The sequence below is a fragment of the Rhinopithecus bieti genome, unplaced genomic scaffold (genome assembly GCF_001698545.2).
Source record: "Rhinopithecus bieti isolate Rb0 unplaced genomic scaffold, ASM169854v2 scaffold_11941, whole genome shotgun sequence".
Classification (NCBI taxonomy): Eukaryota; Metazoa; Chordata; class Mammalia; order Primates; family Cercopithecidae; genus Rhinopithecus; species Rhinopithecus bieti.
This window is the reverse complement of record NW_016807068.1, coordinates 1,138,164-1,161,523: the sequence shown is the minus strand read 5'-3', so window position 1 is coordinate 1,161,523 and position 23,360 is coordinate 1,138,164. Positions and strand designations below refer to the sequence as shown.

The 23,360-nt window shown below is 37.3% G+C and overlaps 1 long non-coding RNA gene across 1 annotated transcript; it reads right to left on the bottom strand.

Annotated features, from left to right (window-relative positions):
- Positions 1-8,126: 8,126 nt before the first annotated feature.
- Positions 8,127-22,804, bottom strand: LOC108534628 (uncharacterized). Its single transcript, XR_001887007.1, has 2 exons — positions 22,745-22,804; positions 8,127-8,723 (listed from the first exon to the last, which is right to left on the bottom strand). It is a non-coding gene; the product is annotated as an uncharacterized LOC108534628 (long non-coding RNA).
- Between the last annotated feature and the right edge of the window lie 556 nt (positions 22,805-23,360).

The window sequence follows — 23,360 nt, the reverse complement described above, 5'->3', positions numbered from 1 at the left end:
AGACTGAGGCAGGGGGTTCACTTGAGACTAGGAGTTCAAAACCAGCCTGAGCAACACAGAGAGATTTTGTCCCTAAAAATAAAACGTTTTAATTTAAAAAAATTATCTAGTATTGGTGGTGTATGCCTGTAGTCCCAGCTACTTGAAAAGCTGAGACAGGAGGACTCCTTGAACATGGGAGTGTGAGACTATAGTGAGCTATGATTATACCACTGCACTCCAGCCTGGTTGACAGAGTGAGACCCATCTCAAATAAATAATTTAAAAGGGTTTTTTGGAGTAGATTGTCTCTCTTTGCTTTTCTGCTTTTCTGCCATGTGAGGAACACTGTTCTTCCCCTCCAGAGGATGCAGTGTTCAATACATCATCTTGTAAGTGAAAACCAGGGCTTTACCAGACACCAAACCTGCTGGAACCTTGATCTTGGACTCCCCATCCTCCAGAAGTGTAATAAATACATTTCTGTTCTTTATAAATTATATAGTCTCAGGTATTCTGTTATTGGAGCACAAAATGGACTAAGAAAGAGACATATTGAAGAATTTCAAATTAGCTCTCTGCCCTCAAAAAATTTCAGATATTAAATAATAAACAACTAGCAGAATTTGGGCCAAGTAGCCTCTGATTTTTCCTCCATTGATTGTGTATTTCATTTATAATATTGTCACAAGGGTCAGAAGAGTCAAAACCGTTATCCTCAATTCCCACTTGAGCTAAATACAATTATTTTTCATAGTTAAGTCATGTGTTGATACATGTCCAGTGAAATCAAAATGAATTATTCTTCTCTATTAATGCTACAATACTGTTGTTCACAGATATTTATAAAATTGTAAATTTTTAGAACTTGACATATATGAGGCACTGCAGCAGCCAAGTATTTAGTAATGTATGATAAGTTTTCCTCTAAATCACAGGTTTCCAGAATACCACAGGTAAATATGAAAAGCAAAAGATAACGTAAAATTAGAAAATTGCTTCATTAAGAATGACTCTTTGACACAGTTCCTTACTCTCTAATATAGAGCATCAACAAAGCATAGAATAACAACTTTGAAACTGAAAGTTTAGCCAAGTCAGTTTTTTAAATTGGCTTTGTTGAATGACAGGTCTAATTCTGAATGTTTCATAGAATCCTGAAATTAGGAATGCTGTCAAGAGGAATCATTTAGTTTACCTCATTAGGCAGAAATACATGTATACCAGCATTTCGTAATGTTACAAAAGATGTTAATAAGTATTACATGGAAAAAAATGGATTAGTCAAATACACTTGAGAAATGCTAGATTTTTAAAAAAATGTTTATTAACTACTAGATGGCTCAGAATCTTTAATATTCAAATGTGTACTGTGAACATTGGGGATATTTCCCAGTGGTATTTGACCTTGCCATTCTTAAGTCATGGAGCACCTGTAGGGATCAATATTCCACCAGTCTGGAAAATGCTAATTTATGCCATATTAAACCAAGAGAGTCTGTCATTTTTTAATAGTTTCCAAAAAATCCATAATTATCTTTTGGTGAAGCTACTTCTGTCCCCATTTTGTTGTTTTGTTTTATTTTGTTTAATATTTTCAGATATATATCACATGTGGCACCATTATTGAGTGGTCTGGATTAGTGTCAATAAAGAGGTGATATGCAAGACAGTGCCAGTCTGTGGCTTGCTCGTTTTCAAATGATATAAGTACAGAAGTTTTGTGGCATTTTGGCAGAGTAATTTTATGTCTATGAATTGAATAATTAAATATTAGAAAATTAATTGAGGCTTGCATTTTCATGCTTCTTTATTTTATTTTATTTTGAGTTATTAACTTTTATTCTATTTTATGAAAGTATCATTTCTCAGGAAATTTGAAATTTAACAACAACTGCTGTCTTACCACAGTTTGAGAAGGACTGTTCTAAGATCAAATTTCATGCGGAAGAATTGATTTTGTAGTTATATGATGACTCTTTTCTAACATAAACATATGAACTAGTACAAGTTTTGACAGCAATCCTAGTGAGAGGCAACTGTAGGAGAGTCTGAGAGTGAGAGAAGAATGAGGTCAGGATGCTGAAGACACAGCTCTTGTCAGTCAGCCCTATTCATATAGGTACCCTCTCTTGATTCTGGGAACCAATCTCTTCCCTTGACCTTTGAGGTTTCAGGGTGGTAAAGCCCTGCTGCTACTAGCCATGGGGTACAACACGACCCTTGTTTCTCCTATACCTGTCCAAGCCTTCATAAATTTAATTAAAACTCTTCTAAAATTTGGTAGTTATCTTTCTACTATTACCTGGAAGCCTCTGATTAATCATTGCTCCTCCATCATTTCCTCTCTTGGTTTACAAAGAGAGCTTAAAAATACTTTTGGAGCTGAAAACTACCTCAGGCCATGAACCTGAGTATATCCACTCTGGATGAATCATTTAATGGCCAAATGAAATATCAAGGCTTCAAACACTTTGGAAGATCAGCAAGCACTTGTTGATTGCTGTCAATGGATGATCTTTGCGGATGGGAACAAACAGAACTCCTAACAGCTACTCAATACAGCCAATGTATGGCATTCATTTGACTAGACACTGGATGATATCTAGATATATAATCTCAGTTCCCTGTATCTCCCAGGAAATAGACTCAGAGGATTCTGGTTTTGGACAGACAGAGCTTGGTGATCACTTGATGGGAATATCACTCCTGTCCACAAACACCCTCTTTGCTCCCCTTTCCCATTGCATGGAATCCTCTCTAGTCTTGGTAAATATATATACATATATATATATATATATATATGTCCAAATGATTTCTGTTATACACCTGAACCATGGTTTTTTGAATTTAAAATCAAGAATTACTTCTTGGATTCTTTTATTTCCATCATTCCACAGTTGATGAGAAAGCTTCAAAAACATGGGAAAAGAAATGCATTAAAGCATGAAGTGATAGGAAACCTGTCAGTGTATATAATCAAATGCATTTTCTTGTCACATAAAGTTTGATAGCTTCTACTTCAGAATGTTAGAGCTGGTACATATGTTTCTCTCTCTTTGCCTTCCAAAAGTGTCCTTGAAATAACACTATAAAACTATATTATGAATAAACTTATAAAGACATAGAGTACAATGACAGGTTAAAGAGGTTAACAGACAACTGCAAAACCAAGGGAAGTAAAATCAAATTAATAAAGGAATAATGGAAGAATCCAGAACTCAGGGCATATGCAGGAGAAAATTACAACAGAGACAGGAACTCTTTTCGTAACAGACCAAAACCTCTGATGAAATTGATAGTCACAGAGACCACTACTGAGAGAAGAAAGCACAACAATCTGGCTATTCCAGGAATATGCCTTCAGTAGGCCTGGTGGCCCCAATCTGCCAATAGGGTGATGGGCCTAGAATTTACATGTAATCTCCTCAGTCTTTTCATAGTACTGATAAATACTTTAAGAGTGTTACCAATGCAATCCCTCCCCCCTCCCCCCTCCCCATGATAGGCCCCAGTGTGTGGTGTTCCCCTTCCCGAGTCCAAGTGATCTCATTGTTCAGTTCCCACCTATGAGTGAGAACATGCGGTGTTTGGTTTTCTCTTCTTGTGATAGTTTGCTAAGAATGATGGTTTCCAGCTGCATCCATGTCCCTACAAAGGACGCAAACTCATCCTTTTTTATGGCTGCATAGTATTCCATGGTGTATATGTGCCACATTTTCTTAATCCAGTCTGTCACAGATGGACATTTGGGTTGATTCCAAGTCTTTGCTATTGTGAATAGTGCCGCAATAAACATACGTGTGCATGTGTCTTTGTAGTAGAATAATTTATAATCCTTTGGGTATATACCCAGTAGTGGGATGGCTGGGTCATATGGTACATCTAGTTCTAGATCCTTGAGGAATTGCCATACTGTTTTCCATAATGGTTGAACTAGTTTACAATCCCACCAACAGTGTAAAAGTGTTCCTATTTCTCCACATCCTCTCCAACACCTGTTGTTTCCTGACTTCTTAATGATTGCCATTCTAACTGGTGTGAGATGGTATCTCATTGTGGTTTTGATTTGCATTTCTCTGATGGCGAGTGATGATGAGCATTTTTTCATGTGTCTGTTGGCTGTATGAATATCTTCTTTTGAGAAATGTCTGTTCATATCCTTTCCCCACTTTTTGATGGGGTTGTTTGTTTTTTTCTCGTATATTTGTTTGAGTTCTTTGTAGATTCTGGATATTAGCCCTTTGTCAGATGAGTAGGTTGCAAAAATTTTCTCCCATTCTGTAGGTTGCCTGTTCACTCTGATGGTAGGAGTTATACATGATTTAAATGATGAATTGATGGGTGCTGACGAGTTGATGGGTGCAGCACACCAACATGGCACAAGTATACATATGTAACAAACCTGCACGTTATGCACATGTACCCTAGAACTTAAAGTATAATAAAAAAAAAAAAAAAGAAAAATTAAAACTAAGACCTATCTGTCTGCTGACTTTAAAAGACCCATCACACGTGTAACAGCAAAGCCAAGTCTTTGTTGAAAACCGGCACAAAACAAGGATGCCCTCTCTCACCACTACTATTCAATATAGGAAACCCTGGCCAGGGCAGTCAGGCAATAGAGATAAATAAAAGGCGTCCAAACAGGAAAAGAGGAAGTCCAGCTATCTCTGTTTGCAGACTGACATGATCCTATATCTAGAAAACCCCATAGTTTCAGTCCAAAAGTTCCTTCAGCTGATGAACAGCATCAGCAAAGTCTCAGGATGCAAAATCAATGTGCAAAAATTACTAACATTCTTATACAGTAACAACTGTCAAGCTGAGAGCCAAATCAGCAATGTAATCCCATTCCAATTGCCATAAATAAATAAATAAATAAATAAATAAATAAATAAAGAGTGTTACCAAGTACAGTAATGTCAAATGTGAAGTAGTCAGGCACATAGCACAAATCTCTAGAGAGAGAAGTCATGAGGGACCAACAAGGAATGAATCTTCTGAGACTATCAAGGATAGTACCTTGAAAAGTCAGTACTCTGATCAAGTAGTGTTACTAGAAGTCAGGGAACTTCATGAGAATTTGAGAGCAAGAGGGTCTTACTCATCCAACTGGTAGTGTTGCTGTGTTTGCTGCAGTATATAGCCAGCTTGTGCACAGTCATGGTTCCCTTTATATGCTTAAAGAATCTTGTATATTCTTTGCTTTGTGTATGAGCAGTGTCCTGCCAATCTCACCACTATTCTGTTTGGACTGCTTGCAGATTAGTATCAGGAGTGGGATAGACTCAAACAAAGAAATGTCAGGTCACATTCAGACGCAGTATAATATAATAGTTGTAAGTACCAGCTCTAGTTCCTAACTGTCTTAGTGTAAATCTTCTCTCTGGCATTTAGAAAGTATGTGATATTAACCTCTCACATCTCAGTTTTATCATCTCCAAAATGAGGAGAATACTTCAACTCTTAATATACTTAAGATTCTTATAAGATTTCAATGAGCTAACATATACAAAATCACAGGTACCTGTCATACAGAAAATGTTTTAAATGATAATTTTATGATAGCTATATTAAGACAGGGGTCTGCAAACATTTTCTATAAAAGGCCAGATATTAAATATTTTGTACTTCACAGGTCAAATACAGTCCCTGTTGTGTGTGTGTGTGTTTACAACTCTTTAACATATATTTTAAGAAAATCTTTAGCTCACAGGCCACACAAAAACAGGCTGAAGGTAGAATTTGGACTACTGGTTATAGTTTGCCCAACCTCTGCCATAGACATTTTTTCACTTTCTATTGAAGGGATAAACATCCATTCCTTTCTTATTAAGAAATGGCAGCCTCACACTGAGATCTAAATCATCTATAAAAATGAGCAAAAAGATAAAGGAAACTTATTTCTCCAAGATTAGTAGATGTAGAGAAAACAAGTACATTGCCAGTCTTTTCCTAAACTCAGGTGGGCCCAATCCAAGAGCCATCTCCTCTAAACAAAATTATGCCTAGGATAATAAGTTATCCTCTTTGGATAAATTATGTTGACAACATTACAATTCCATATCATTAGGAATCATGTATCTTTCTGGAAATACTTATAGATATCAACTTTTCAGATACTCTCTGTATAAACATTTTTCTACTTAGATGGAATAGGAGGGGTTGTTAAATGGATAATATTGAGCAGAGGGAGAACACATAAAGGAGTTAAAAAAACTGGATCAAAGTTCGTAAAATATTAGGAACTCGAGCATCAAGAATGTGAGAAAGGAACAAGCAGGGGGAACAGGGAGAGCTGGTACAACAGAATAAAGCAAGCTGTCCTGAGTCTGCAGCCAGGCCTTGCTCCAGAAGACTGAAGGTGAGGCAGCAGTCTTTTGTAATAGTGACATTTGAATAAACTGGGTGTAGGGCCTCACAAGACCCTCAAAGAGAAGCATGTCCCCTAAATGGATTCTGATGTTAATTAGATGCATAAAAAAAGAGATTATTGTTTTATAGGGTCTCTAACAGATAATCTGAAGCATTTAAGTTATTATCCCTTTGATAGAGAGGTGCTTAAAATTCAACACAGAATTTTAAGAACACATTTTTTTATTATTGTCAAAATCAGCCTGTCAAGATTTCAACAAATCTTGCCTGGTCGGCCTATCAAGATTTTGGAAAATGTATATTCTAAATGAATGGAGCTTCTGAGGCTCAATTTACCAAATCACAAGAATAAAATAATTGGGGTTTTATTTTAGGGGGATCATGCAGGTAATACAAATTAACTTTGGAAGTGTAGGCATATGATGCCTTGATCTAGGCAAATATGTGTTTGCATAGAAGGTGAAACTTTCTATTGGTAAAACGTGATGAATTTTCTCATTTTGGCCTATGTGAACATGAAAAGCATTAGGAATAAACAAAAAATTCTATAACTATTAGGGAGATTTCAGAATATCTAAATGTAGATTAAATATAATATTTAATATGAAATATGTTATATTCCAATGTGCTATAATCTACAGTGAGTTGAGTCTTGTGGAATGGGACAATATACAGAAATTTCTTCTACCTGAATTTGGGGGTAACAAAATATTCTGATGATTTTTGACCATTATTTAGAGTATTATCTGACTCTCTAATTGAAAAATTGGACTAATAAAATAATATTGAGCTAATAAATATTTGTATATATTCACTGTAATTTAATACCAATGTTATTGGAAATAAAAGATAAATGTTGACAAATGCCCATGGAAATTCAAAGTTAAAAAATAGTTTTAGGCTAAATCTCAAAGATTTGTCCTTTTTTTCTTCAAATTGTTTATCATTCCATATGAAATGTTAGGTGTCTTTTGCCTGTATATTCTTTATAATTCTGTGGGAAAAGATATAATTTATTTTACTTTTCAGATGGTTTTTCCTCTAAAATGCTGATAAGGGGAGTTGTGTGGGTAGTCACTTCTAGGGTACTTGAGGCAAGGGACAAAAAGAGAGTAAGAAAAGACTTACTCCCAGCACTTTGGGAGCCCGAGGCAGGCAGATCACCTGAGGTCGGGAGTTTGAGAGCAGCTTGACCAATGTGGAGAAACCACATCTCTACTAAAAATGCAAAATTAGCCGGGCATGGTGGCGCATGCCTATAATCCCAGCTACTCAGAAGGCTGAGGCGGGAGAATGGCTTGATCCCGGGAGGCGAGTTTGTGGTGAGCCGAGATCATGCCATTGCACTCCAGCCTGGGCAACAAGAGCAAAAGTCTGTCTCAAAAAAAAAAAAAAAAAAGACTTCTATATATAGGAAACAAAATGCTATTTGGTATGACAATAAATAACATCAAATCTACCAAAGGAAGGATAAATTAGATTAAAAACTCTCAGTGCTAAAATAAAAACTTGGTTAAATTGAAAATAACGATATAGAATTGTTACCTGTTATTTAAAAAGAAAAGTAATATTCTGCCCTGTAACTCAGGTGGCTTCATAAGCATGCTGCATCCCCAATTCTCACATAAAATACTAAAATCTCTACTTCTATCCCCTAGATTTGATCTTTATTACTATTTTTTAACAAAAGAGACTAAAGCCCCTTGGGAAGTGTGGCTGATTGCATATTAAAGGCAGTAGAATGCAGGATGAGACTGAAACATCTTATTGAAGTTAGAAGGCAATGACTTTTATTTTTGGTTTTGTACCTATTTGTACCACTTAGATGTTTATTACTGTGTCTGCATATGTATAAGTGTATAGTAAAAAATAAGTGAATAACAAAATGTAAGTATTGCTTGTTATATAATAAAAGTCCATACTGTATAATAATAATCAGGTTGAAAGCACTGCCACTTTCATGTACTATGCCTTCTCACAGGCCTGCAGGAAGAAACTTACTTAACAGCAACCACAATGGCAAATATTATCAATGACTAGCATATGAAGTGAAAATTCTCTTTCTCTAAACAACTACTAACCACTCATTTAATTGTCCTTTGTCTTACTTCTGAAGACCAAAGAAGTGGGAGGTGGGCTTCCTGGGTATCATGAGCATACCTCCTCCTCCAGTCTTTTCACCTGCACGAGCTTCCTGTTCCTCTGGGATGCACAGACAGTTTGTAGTCTCTGGTACATTCCCAACCACGTTGTCACCTCCCTTAGATACTCTTGAAGCTCACACACCGAATATCCATACCTTTGCCCACTAAGAAGATGAAAAACTCTTGATGTTATTTCCATTGGTGAACTCGTGGAAGAGCTTTCTGTTTATAAAAAGAAAATCAGAAGGTGAAAACTCTTGGTGCTGTTATTTCCATTGTTGAACTGGTAAGACAGCTTTCTGTTTTTAAAACAATCATGATTTATTGTAGTTACCTATTTCTTTGGTGTAAATACTCCCATTAGGCTGACTGCAAGCTACCAACAGTTTTACAACTGGCTTCAAAATTCCTAATTAATCAACAAGCATCTCTTATAATGTGAGCTGCCTTCAACATACCGATGGTCCTGCTTTCTTCATTTTGCCTCATCTCAGCCTTTCTGCGTGGCTTTTTACTTGCAAAAAAAAAAAAAAAAAAAAAAAAAAAACAAACTGGGTTGTTTTGGGAAACATTTTTCCATAAAAATTAAAAAACCCTTCTTTTTTTTTGCCACTCCCTAAATTCTACTGTCAGTGTACACACCCAGTGTTGGTAGCTGAGGCTGAAATTGCCAACCTGGTATTTTCTACTTTTTCAGGACAGTTTTATACATCGTATTTACCCAGTGTTGATGGAAAGAAAATGAAATAGAAGAGAAGAGGAAAGAAGAGAAAGGAAAGGGAGATAGGATGAGAGAAAAGGAAAGGAAAGGGAAAGGAAGAAGTATCATTCTATCCTGTCTTTTACAAACTTACTACTTGCCTTGTGTTACAGTCATTTTTGTACATGGGTTATCATTTTCCAGATGTTAAAATGCTTTGAGTATTTAATCTGTAGCTCATTTATTTCTATGTCTCCCACAGCACCCAACTAAATGTCTAGCTTATATAATGAGCCTTCGATAAATATTTGTTGAAAAAATAGAATTTTAAAAATGGAGTAAAAGAATTCACAAGTAAAATTGATTACATAGAAAAAGCTTATTTCAATATCAAACCAAATAAATAAGTAATCAACATACTGATTTCCAGATTTCATTTGTTTGCCATCAGTTCTCCACCAAGCAAAGATAAGTTGATATTGCCAACCTGTCATGAGCTTGCTCTTAACAGTAGGCATATTGCCTTTGCACATTCCTATAGCAGAGAACATAGATCTGACTGCCTTAAAGGAAATACCTTTGTGCTTCGTTGACATAGTCACTCTTAGCTGATAATAGATCCATTCTTTGTTGGAAGACTTGTGCTCAGTGTAATTTTTTTTCATCCCGATAAAAAGGGTAGGCCCCATAGACATGTTCAGCATGGTGAATTAGAATTAGGGTGTGTGTGTGCCCATGTGCATGCATGTGTGTGTGTGTGTGTGTAAGGGGGGGTCTTAATATGTTTTCCAGGTTGCACTTGAACTTTTAGTGTCAAGTAATCCTCCTGCCTCAGCCTCCCAAGTACCTGGGGCTACAAGCACACACTACTGCACTTCGCCATGAATTTGGTTGTGTTACTCCTATCATTAAGGTACTGTTAAGAGCTGTCTATTATTGATGAGATCAGTTGATTCAGTGCAGATGGTTCAGTGCTAAGTTCCTGGAAATATTTTGCAAATTTAACTCAACTTAAAATTTTAAAAATTGTTAAGTAAAAATAAGCTATACCTTTAGAAAGAGAAGACTAATATAACTTTTTTGTTATTGTTCGCTTGCTTAATGTAGCAAGTATAAATCTCAAGCAATATTACATTTCATTATTGTCTATAAATCATTTAATTTCAATTCTGAGTAGCTAGTCCCATCAACTTAGTGAGAAATTCAACCTCAGTTATTTCTAGGCTTTCTCCCACCTTCAGGTTTGTGCTGAGGTTCTGCGCTTTACTCCATATCTAAGCATTAGGACATTGATCACTAGCGGTATCTGTCCACATTGGCAAAAGCTGAATTTTGCTGCAGCCATGTGATATCATCAGATTCACTGGTGTGCCATTTCCATGCCATGCTTTGTGCTTCAAGAGGATCTTGAACAAGGCTGAGAACCCAAGGTTGGCATCTAAGCTACCTAGTTCACTATGTAAATATGCCCCTTGATGTCCTGCCACACTTTTGAGTGCTTCCAGGAAAGAAGTAAAAGTCCCTTCTGTTCAAGGACAGGCAGACCTATCCCTTACCCTCAACCTGGAGAAAGCTCTTTTTCTCCTTTGAAACCTTCTGTCTTTCTTGCTTTCACACAGGGATACCAATTTCCTCTCTCTTCAAATTCTATTATCCTCAATGGGCAAACAGAAGCCAGAAAATCCTGCCAAAAACCTTTCATCTGGTAAGGAAGTAGGGAACTTGTTATGAGCTCAAATGAAGGACAGAGGAGGTGGAAAATTCAAGAAAAATTAACAACTCATAATTTCAATTAATATTTTTAAAAACTATCTTTCAAATATCTGCCTTCTGCTTAGGAAGATCTGTATTTATGGATCTCATTCCTTCAAGCTAGGTGGTCTAGCTCTCCTACCCTCTGATTACATCCCTCAACATACTAGCTTCAGTATATTTCTGTTCTTTCTGTCTACTAGCTTTTTGCCCAACAAAGATAACATTTTGCTTAAATAAAGTAGGTAACTGCCTAACTAATATAACTTAAAGGATACTAGAAAGGCTCATTTCCATTCAAAGATCCTTGTTTCTCTGTTATGAGGTGACTTTGATGCCACCACTAGAAAACTGATGCTTTGGATTAAGGCATACCTACAGTGTACATAAAAATAATCCATGGATCCAACTACTCAGTTAACAAACATTTATTAAATATATACATATGGCAGGCACTGTGCTAGGCACAAGATATACCACAACAAATAAGCATACATGGTTCTCCCTCTCTTGAAGTTTATAGTTTGTTCATGAAGAGAGACATGTGAGTACTTATTTCTGAAATGATTAATTAATTATAATTATAAGTGTCATGAAAAAGAAGTGAAGGTGAGTATGAGAATATATAACAGGGGAACTTTCCTGAGAAAGCAGCATTAAGGCTAAAATCTAGAATTACATGGAAAGGAAGAGAAGAGAATTTTAAAGCAGAGAAAACAGCATGTCTGGAGGTCTTGGAATAAGCAGAATATTGTTTAAAATTTTTAAAACAAAACAAACTAAAACATTGAAGAAGACTCAGATGGCTGAAGCCTAGGGATAGAGGAGAACGCCTTAAGATGAGGTCAAAAGGTGACCCAGGAGCTAGAATACTCAGGGCTATGTAAACCATAAGGAAGGTTTTGGTCTTGATCCAACCCCTAACCCCCAAATGTCTTAAGCAGAGGAATACATGATCAGGTTTCTATTTAACAATTCTGGCTGCTGTGAGGAGGAAGTCAAAAACTGATTATGTAAAACATTATGTCATTATCAGCTATTAGCATTCTAGTCTCTTACATTCTTTCCAACTAGCTGTTGATATAAGAGTATGTCATGAAAGCCCTCAGACAGGACCCTCACAGTTCCACATCCTCGCTGAACTGTAGCATTCACTATCACCCCCACCCCCACACTCCTGTTCTCATAGTCTTTTACTTAAAAATGTCTCTACTTGGCATGTCAGTTCCATCACCAGGATCCCCATTTTAATTACCTGGAGGTCTATAATTCCTCACATCTTGGATATTTAAGCTTCATCTCACTGTTACCATTCATGCCTTGTGACCGTGGACTGGAGTAGTCCTGCCCTTGAACTCCAGTCTAGGGGATGGAGCTTCGTTATCTGACAACAGGTTCACCTGATAATGCCTATCCTAATATTTCTGGTATTAGGGAGTGTGTCAACACTCCCTAAACTCTACTTTTTTTCCATCCTTACTGATGTTCCCCCTAATTCAAGCTACTATCATTTCTCACCTTAATCATTTCAACATTCTATTAATGTGTTTTCCTTTTTGAAGTCTTTCTCCGAGGCTTTGGTCCACACTGAGGCAAGAAAGATCTTTCTAGACCAAAAATTTTGCCTTGTCATTCTCTTGCTTAAAACTCTTCCACGATCTCACATTTTTTAATAGACAAACTGAAAACTCCTCATATATCACACAAGGTCCTTCATAACTAAACTCCATTCAGTTTTGTTGTTGTTGTTGTTTTGAGTTTTTTTGTTTGTTGGTTTTGTTTTTTTCAGACAGGGTCTCATTCTGTCACCCAGGCTGTAATGCACTGGGGTGATCATGGCTCACTGCAGCCTGGAACTCCTGAGCTCTCGTGATCCTCTCATGTCAGCCTCCTGGAGTAGCTGAGACTACTCAGGTATGAGTCATTGTTCCTGGCCCCCATTCACCTTTTCGGTCTTGTCTCACATACTCTTCCTTTGTACTTTATGCTCCAGTCATTTTATTTAAGGACCTGATTAGGTGCTGCACTCTCTGGGGTGCTCACCTTATTGGAGCACATTAGAAATATCAGACTTGCTAACTTGGCTCTCCAACTCCTCGGTTTTTGTTGTTGTTGTTGTTGTTTGTTTGTTTGTTTTTGAGACGGAATCTTGCATGTCACCCAGGTTGGAGTGAAATGGCACAATCTTGGCTCACTGCAACCTCTGCCTCCCAGGTTCAAGCAATTCTCTTGCGTCAGCCTCCCGAGTAGCTGGGATTACAGGCGTCCACTACCATGCCCAGCTAAGTTTTGTATTTTTAGTAGAGACGTGGTTTCATCATGTTGGCCAGGCTGGTCTTGAACTCTTGACCTCGTGATCTGCCCATCTCGGCTTCCCAAAGTGCTGGGAGAATTTCAGCCATGAGCCACCATGCCTGGCCCAAATCCTCGTTTAATGCAAAATGTACACTGGTGTTGCTTCTGGAAAAGGAGTCAGCATTATCAAATGTAAATAAAAATATTCTCCCATCCCCTACACAAATTGATTTCTTAAGTATTTCTGCAAAATGTATTTTGAGTAACTGCTGAAAGTTGGCAGCAAGCTAAATTTCTAAACCCAAATAATATGTGGCATAGTGCTATTTATCAGGAATGAGTCATTTATTTTATTATCTAAATTTTGCATTTTTAGTACACCTCCCAAGAAGTTCTCTGGCTCAAAACACACACAAACTGAAGAAAGAGAAGAAAACGGGGAACGTTTTGCTAAATAATTCCACAAAATTGACTCTGCTTTGACCCAGTGAAGTGAATTACTAGGTGAATGTGTTTTGCATATAATTTTCTTAATAGAAAATCAATTTCTCCCTGGCCCCAAGAAATAAATATTGAATAAATAGTTTTAAAATATCCTTTTAAGGGGTGACAAAATATTAGCTTGCCTTGCGGGCCCTCATTCTTAGCGTGCTCACTGAAGCCTCCGTGCTTTTTCATACATATTTTCCTCTCCATGAAACAAGATACACTTCCCTCTTGCTATTGCCCATTCAGCTTAAATAATACTCCTTTAAGGAGACCTTCCATCACTCATATATCAGGTAGGTTCCTCTCTATACTATTCTATCTTTCTATACTTCTCCTATCATTGTATTGTGTATCTGTTCTGTTTGTTGTATATTTGCTATATTTGATTGTGTATCTGTTCTACTTAATTGTATATTTACTCTGTTTTGTTCTGTTCTTCTAGACTTTAAGCTTCTGCCGCAGGAAATTCTGCCTCTGTTTGCTTATATATCCCAGACACCTAGACCAGTGCCTGGAACATAGAAGTTCCTTAATAAATATTTGATGAATAAAAATGAATAAATGAATGAATAAATATGTGAGTAAAAAGTACTCCATGTTAGAGCTCTCTGACTCTGCTTGAACTGCCCCTTGTTATTTATCACCATGGCCACCTGTTACCATATTATGCTTGAAACTTATGTCTGTGAACTGAATTAATGCAAGATTCCATTACAGCTGCTGTCACACATACCCAGGCACATGACAGTTGTAAACAATGAGATAGAAAAAGTAAATGCTAAGGCAATAGACACCATGAATTAATTTTCTCCTTTATACATTTTGTTTATGGCTAAACCTCCCACATTTCTCTCCAGTTTTCATAGGGAGCCCTTAAGGCACTGGCAAACAATTCAATTAATGGAGCCTCAGCTCTGCAACTCCCTAAGGGCCATAGCTGGCAGGGCTCCAGTGAATTCAAAGCTACAAATAATGTCAGGCTAAGTTAGGTGCCTGGGAAATTGTTGGTATATTAAAAAATAAGGAAAGTTTGCTCTTGGCTGAAACAATCACTCCAGAGTTGCAACAAGTGTTTACTATATGGCAAGCATTGCGTTGTCTCCTACAAACATTATTTAATTTAATAAACCCAAAAATCTTAAAGGTAGGTGCAACTATTCTATACCCATTCTACATTCAAGAAAAGTGAGGCTTAGGGAAGTTTAATAAATTGTCTAAAGTCATCTGATTAGGGAATGGCAGAGCCAGAAACTCACATGGATCGAATTCCACAATACAATACTTTTTAAGACAGCATGTGTCCTTTTCCCAAAAATATCAACTTTTAGAAGAAATTCGAGCTAGTTTCAAAACGAAAACAAATTAATAAGAAACATGATTAATCTTTCAGTTCATAATGCTGTAATTCTTCATTTTGGGTTCTTTTCAAATAGCTGTTGCATGCTACACTTTTGTGCTAAATAATTTTTTTTTAAAAAAACAGAATAATGTCTCATTCTATTTACATCTAAAATTAATTAAGAATGATTAGGGGCCAGGCGCGGTGCCTCAGACCTGTAATCCCAGCACTTTGGGAGGTTGAGGCGGGCGGATCACGAGGTCAGGAGATCGAGACCATCCTGGCTAACACAGTGAAACCCCGTCTCTACTAAAAATACAAAAAAAATTAGCTGGGCATCTTGGTGGGCGCCTGTAGTTCCAGCTCCTCGGGAGGCTGAGGGAGGAGAATGGCGTGAACCCGGGAGGCGGGGCTTGCAGTGAGCTGAGATTGCGCCACTGCACTCCAGCCTGGGTGACAGAGGGAGACTCCGTCTTCAAAAATAAATAAAATAAAAATAAAAATAAACGAATTATGGTTGCCCTTCCTTCTGAAGACCTTGGAGAAGGATGTGGGGGCAACTATGTTTTGGAGGAAGTAAGCATAAAACATGTTCTATGTTGACATAGCAACCTGCCACAGGAAACAAAGCCAGTGAAGGTGGTGTTGATAAAACTAACATTTCTTGAGCAGGTGTATATGCCAGAGCCTGTGCTAGACTCTGCGTGGCTCTTTACGAACTGAAAAAGAAGAATTCAAAGTAAAAGACACAGTATTGCAGATCAAAACTACTGTCATTTTAATACGGGAGAAAAATGTTAAAAATCATTTGGAATTTTGCAACCATAAAACAAGAAAATTGTGTGAACTGACTAGATTTCCAACATTCACATAGGATCATGAGAAATTGGAAAAAGTATATACCTTTGTTCTGACATCAAGGGCTATATAATTTATGATGGAGTTAAATCTGACAAGTGAGCATAAAATATAGTAATAGTTCAGAGAAAGGAAACATTTATATAGCTTTTTGTGGTCAAATGAGACAGGCAGCATTTGATCTGTACCTTAAAAGAAGTAGTAGAATTCGATGAATTTCTGTAGACCAAAGGCATAACATGAGAAAAGTAACACCAGGTGAACTTGAATGTGACTTATTACAAACTGTAAGATTTGCCTGATTGGAATTAAGTACATGTTCTGGGGAAAAGTGGGAAAGAGTAGACCTACAAATTGGAATGAGATTATGGCAAGCCTTAAAACAGTTTGTTAAACTGAAATATAAGGTACTTGAAGACCAGTTGATCTTTGCAGTCTCTATCACTCTGCCTATCACACCAAAATCCAATGTGTAGCTGCCCACCCAGACACTGTTCTGTCGACATTCACCCTAGTTCCCAATAGCTTCATGTATAATTGCTGTTTAACAACCCCAACTAGAATTTTAAACAGGTACAGAGGAATTCCACATCTGCTATGTGGACAGAAAAAAGTTGCCCTGAAGGAAGTTTCCCTTCCTAAGAACAGCATCCCTCTGCATGCTATCAAGCTCCTCAATGCAAAGCAGAAGCTTCCCAGGCCCTCGGTTCCTGATTCCTAGGGGAAGGCACGGGTTGCATTCCGTGTAAAGAGCACAGATGGTTAACATGAACAGTGGGTTTCATCAGCCTGCAATGTAAGATGTAACCTGGTAAGCACAGCTCACCCATAAATCCAGCCCATGGCTATCATAATCCCCCCCAGAGAGTCTCTGTAAATAGAGTGTTCTGTACAGGCAAAACAGTTTTCTTCCTCACATTTAGTGCGGGGTGGAGGGCACCTTCTTCCAAAGGCAGAATAATGTGAATGTGAAAGGCCAGATTCCAGTATAACTCGGCACCCTTCCTGCCAACACAGCAAGCCGCCTCTGTCAAATGTGCTGTCTCACGTCAACAGCAGTAATTATGTGGGAAAAGGTGCTCCTTGTAGCTACCCTGGGCGGCTGTAGTAAAAGATACTGAAAACATGAGCACTGTTAGGCAGTGAATTTGTCACGCTAAGTAGGACAATGCCTAATGGTGATAAGAAAATGAAGCAAACACCTGACATTAAATCTCTTTTATGGCATTTTCATAGAAATTGCAGGCACACGTATATAATCCCTAACCACAGGAAGGAATGTGAAAAGAAAAATGGAGTCTTTAGTGACATGGATTTTCTTAGCCGCATGCACATTTGGGATCATTAATAACAACTCTCTTCCAGGTGAAGAAATTGAGACCTAGAAAAGTTAAGAGATTTGCCCCAAGCTCATATAGCTTTTAGAGGCAGAGCACAACTATTTGGATGATGTCCCAAATGTCTCATTTTTTTCCAGTGATGCTATATGCTAGTAACAGCTAAGATTTGCAGTCCACGAAACGATAGGATATATATTATCACGTTTCATCTTTACTGCAACCCTGTGAGGGTAGTATTATTATCCCCTTCACACAGATCCAAAATCCAAGGCTCAGAGAAATTAGCTTACATGCCAAAATAGCTCATGGAAAAGGTTGGGCTCACACCTACATCTTTGGCCGAAGAGTTGGAGTTGGTACGCAGAACCATGTTGCCTATCTTGCAGATGGAACCACACAGAAACCTCCTGTTTCCCCCATTGCGTCAATACAGGAGAATGTAGCTATTGAAAAGAAGCAATTATCAACTACTTCATTCAACAAGCAGGTATTGAGGACCTACTGTATGACAGACAATAATCTAGGTCCCAGAGACACAGCAGTAAGAACAATAGACAAAGACACTGCCCTCATGCTGACAGACAAGGAACAAAAGCAAAACATATAGGTGCAGGTGGTAATAAGTGCTATGAAAGAAAAAGAAAGTAATAAGAGGATGGAGAGTGTTTGGGGTACTGATTACTAGTTACCCAATGACTCTAGCTGAACCTGAACAAATCAGCATGCACAGATTTTATACACAGTGATATATAAGCAATAGTAACAAGTTCAAGTTCACAGATCCTTAAGAGGTCCACAAGCTATGTTCAGGGTTTCAAAAATAAATAAATAATAAAATCTAAATTAAATATTTAGTAAAAGAAAACTCTAGATAATTCATTTTTTTAAAAAAAATTAAGACAGATTTTATCAACTCTGTGGAAACTCTGGACATAATCACAAATCCTGATTAACAGATACACATGTCATAAAATGAGGACCCCAATCATTAATCAATGCAATTTTCTGTTTTAAAAAAATGAATCTTTCCAAAAATCAGCCATTAAAGGGGGAATTGTTTAATGTAGTCATTGGCCATGATAAAATTGTAATTCAACATCTATCCTAGGACAAAGCAGAGGAGATCTTTTGGAAATAAGCTTCACCTTTTAGCATCACGGCAAATCTCTCTGAAAAGAACCAAGGCATGTACTAATTACAGCTGGCTATGCTGTCTGTATTACTCCCTTCTCACATTGCTATAAAGATACTACCTGAGACTGGGTCATTTATTTAAAAAAGGAGGTTTAATTGACTCACAGTTCTGCATGGCTGGGGAGGCCTCAGAAAACTTACAATCATGGCAGAAGGTGAAGGGGAAGCAAGTACCATCTTCACAGTGGCAGGAGAGAGAGAGCGAGTGGGAACTAAACCATCAGACCTCATGAGCACTGCCTCACTATCATGAGAACAGCATAGGGGAAGCCACCTCCATGATCCAATCGCCTCCCACCAGGTCCCTCCCTTGACATGTGGGAATTACAATTGGAGATGAGATTTTGATGGGGACACAAAGCTAATCCATATCACTGTTCCTGGGAAAATCTGAGCAATCAGCAAAATATACATCGTTTATCGCTTCATAGAATCCTCCTCATCCTCATCATCACTTACGTTTCCCACCCCAGTGTTTCCTCAGAGCAAAGTACCTCTGCCGTGCTGGCTTTCCACAGCCTACAACTGTGGTTCCTTCTTAAGGCTTCTCTCTCCATTCTCAAGACCTTCCTCGGAGAATCAACTTGTCAACATCACATATGTTATACGTTAAATTATTTACTCTGAAAACAACCTGATGAAGTTAACACTACTCTTTTCATTTTGCAGATGAACAATCAAGGTGTAGGAAGATTGATTAGGTATGCCCTAATCACACGGGGATAGTCTGTCCTTACAAAGCAATATTCTAAGTGACTAGCTAATCAATAAAATTAATGGGTAAAATCTATATTTTTACATGATGTTGCATTATCAAGACAGCAACAGTCAGAATGTATGTATAAACTTTGCAAAGAAGTTCATTGCTTATAAATTTTTGCACATTCAATATCATAATGCTAAAGAAACAAGAAAAAATACGAGTTCTCATCATTTTCAGAAAAATTGTGTAGCTGTATGTTTTTTAAAATTTAAAGTTTATAATGATTTAAGTCTGGTTAGGATGAAAAATAAAGTAGATGACAACCTGTGTATTTGGGGATCTTTTCCTGAGAACATTGTTATGTTTATTCTTCCCCTCAAAATAGAAGTACAGGTTATGACAGGCATGTTTATTGTTAAATAATAAAAAATAGATTGTATTTAAATTACACAACAGATTTTAGATAATTTGATGCTGATCCACATGATATGGCTAGAGAAATGTTTTGACATCTAGTACTATCAAATTTTATTTCCCTAAATAGATTAATAATTGTTAATAATAGTTCTGGTAATGCAATTTTAGATCTTCTTTAATCCTCACAACTACAAGATGAGAATTATAATTCTCATTTTACATATGAGGTAACTTGGGCTCAGAGAAGTAAAATAAATTCCCAGGTGACAGGGTCAGCATTAAAATGCAGGTGGATCTCTCCCCAAAGCTTGTGCTCTTAAACACTCCAGGGCTTTTTATGTGCCTCACTCTTACTATCAGAACCCAACCCTTACACAGAGTCTGACTTTATTCATCACCGAGCAGTGCCAGGGGGTGTCCAAGACTAGACACAGACTAGTTTATCTTAGAAATGAACAATAATACTGGATATTCAGCAAAAGGCACTCTCAGAAGAGATAAATTGCTTAGACCATCACTTTGACAACTCAAAAACATTTCAAGTATTAAACGTATTCTACCACTCATAAAAACGAAGATGAATCATATTCTTGACTTCATATTAAAGTTAAAGATTCCTTTTTGCATGATTTGTCCTAAATTAATATGCCAATGATTCACAGCCCCTTATAATATCACCTTTGGCCTACCATTTTTTATCAACGTGTTATGATAGAAATTGTTTCTTCGGGTTAAGACACATTCATCTGGAGGAATGTTATTATGGTCTGCATAAATAGCACTCGGTTATTTTTAAAGAATTATTTTTTCCATCTGTACAAGTATACTGTTGGTTATCTTGAAACAGGGGACATTACCTACCAGAATTCCTAGCTGTAGGGGACTTATTTAGCCCCTATTCATGACCCTTTATTAATTGATCTGGATCTATTTTACCTCTTTAACAAGTTTTGTCTGACTATTGCCTGACTGTTGTTTTAGTCATGCAAAAAATTATAAGCCAAGATTTTTAAAAAATACTGTACAGATTGCACACCGGGAAGCTGGCAGTGTTTCACACCATGTTCATTCTCTGCAGCACAAGTCGTCACCACAATAAAGAGCCTAAAACAAAAGCCAAATGCTGCATAAGGAGTACTTTTCCTTCTGAAAAAATTCCAAAATTGGGGAGCATCCTTTCCTCTGGATGCACATGCATAATTTCCATTATTGTTAATGGGAGCTATACATGCATAACACCCATTACTGCTAATGGGAGCTAAGTGCACACACAAGGGTAGAATACAGTGAAATCTGTCTTAGAAAATCACCCAAGAGACTAGCAAAAATCAGTTGCCTGGTAGAGAATGGTTTTAAATTAAAAGCAGAACAGAACTGAGGTTGAAACCACAGGGGAACTATTTAAACTTCAGGGAGCAGTGGGAATTGGCTTCTCTTTTTCTTGCTCTATTCTAGTATCTTGTTTTCCTCATCCATATTCTTGATGAGAACCAATGACCTTGTGATCTCCTAAAGAGATGATCTGGAAATGAATTTCACACCTCCATTGATTGAAATGGTAGGCTTGGGGATCCTTTGGTGGGGGAAGGAATACAACTATTAGATGATTACCTCACACCACATGCAAAATACAAGTCACATGGTAGCTCTAATGACAGTTAACGAACCAGGATGAAAACAGTCAAGGAATATTATTATGGCAATTTATATCTATCACTCATTAACCCTTAAAAACATCTGTTCTATTATAATGTTATCGTAAAGATCAATGAAAAATAAACTGGAAAGTGATTTCCATCCACCCAAGTGGCCTTCTGCATTTTTTTTCAGCAATCCAGGGCATTGGAAACACAAGCTGTTCCTACAATATCTTAAAATAATAGGATTCTGTCCTAGTCCAGTCTCTTCATTTTGCAGGTAAGGAAATTGCAGAGAAATTAAGAGGCTATTTTTTTTTTTTTAAACCAAAGTCACAAAATACTAAAGGGAGATCTTAAATCTGGACTGCAGAATTTTTCTGACTCCAGATCCAGTGGTTTAATGTTCAAAAGCACAGACTCCCAAAGACTTTCATCTTTGTTGGCTTTGCACTGGTCTCTGGGGACCAAATGCACAGATGGGTGGGTGAGTTGTAAACTCCAAAAGGGGCCATTCTGGAACTCTGGAGAGTTGGGGACTGAATGTTCTGCATGTTACTCAAGTAAGTGCGTGCTCCAGTTATTTCTGAAAAGAGTTTTAAACACAAATCTCAACAAATGTTTTAAAGTGGCAGAAACAAAAAGGCAGTATTACCTCAGTCTAGAAAACAGGAATGGAAATACTGTGCTGAAGATGACTTTTCTGTTCCATCTCCCACTTCCCAGTTATCCTTCTTAGACTGTAGTTATAAAAGTACCAGCAATAAAGTCAGTCTTGTATCATCTGTGTCACATACATGACACATGTTATTTTTGTTATGCTTTATACACGGATGTTTCTAGTTGGCTTTGTTTTGGACTCACCCAAAATGGGCAGGGGCAGACAAAATAACGTTGGACATTGGTTATTGTTTGCAAGAACCGTTAATATATAAAAGCCCATGTTACTTTTCCTTACTCTTTTTCCATGGAAGCGGTTCTTTGTTGCCTTGGCTGCCAGATTCCTGTCCCTCATAGGCTTGAAAGGAAAGGAAAGACAAAGAATGGGGGATGGAGAATGTAGTGAGAAAAAAGGAAGAGACAGAAAGAAAAGAAATAGAGAGAAGGAGAGGAGAGTAGAAGAAGAAAAAAAGAGCAGAGAAAAAGGCACCATAATGCTTTGGATGGCACAGCATAAAACTGGTGTTTTGGAGTCAAAAGAGCAATAATTTTAGAGCCTGAATAACAGAGTTTTATGATCAGCTCAGCCTTTATACTCTATGTGATATTAAATTAAATAAATTTGTGACATCTCAGTTTCCCCATTTGTCAAAGGAGAATAGAATATTCATTCTATTTCACATTGTCGTATTAGAAAAAGTAAGCATGAAAATACTTTATAAACCATAAGTAAGTGTAATATAGGAATCCTATGATTATGATGGCTTACAAAAGCAAATGTTCAGAGACAAAAAGTCACACAAAAGGGGCTCCCTTTGTCCAAGTATCAGAGCACATTTTTATGGCATCTGAACATTACCCTAATTTTCAGTGAACATCTTCATCCCATTTCCATCTTTATATTATAGAAAAGCCACCTAATGAAGAGCAAAAACTTGGTTTAAAAAAACTATATATATATTATCAGTTTACCCTACAAGGCCCATGGCACATACTTTGACATAACTCTTTCAAAAGGCCCTTGACTGAGAGCAAGGTGGCCTTGGATTGGATTAGAAGTCATTTCTGTTGACTCTACAGAAAACTCCAAGGAACAAGACCACAGGCAGGGGGGTACCCAGAGGCCCATGACTCAGCACAGTGGTTGAAGAGCTGTTCTGAAGGTGGCTAATACTCACTGTCTCCCCTCAGCTATTTTCAGAAAAAGAAACAGAACCCTAATGCGTTCTCTGAAGTTCTGAAATATGTGTTTTAGTTATTTTTGTGACCTATATCACAAACTAGACTTTATTAAACTTCATTGGGGTACATGACATGATATTTTTTGTCTATTCATTTTTTTCTTGCAACAAACTGCAATCTCTTTGAGGGCAACTACTATGTTGTTGTTGTTGTTAATCTGCAGCCAAGCACGGTATAAGTCGTAAAGTAGAACTCAATTAATATTTATATGATTTATTTATATGTGTATTTAT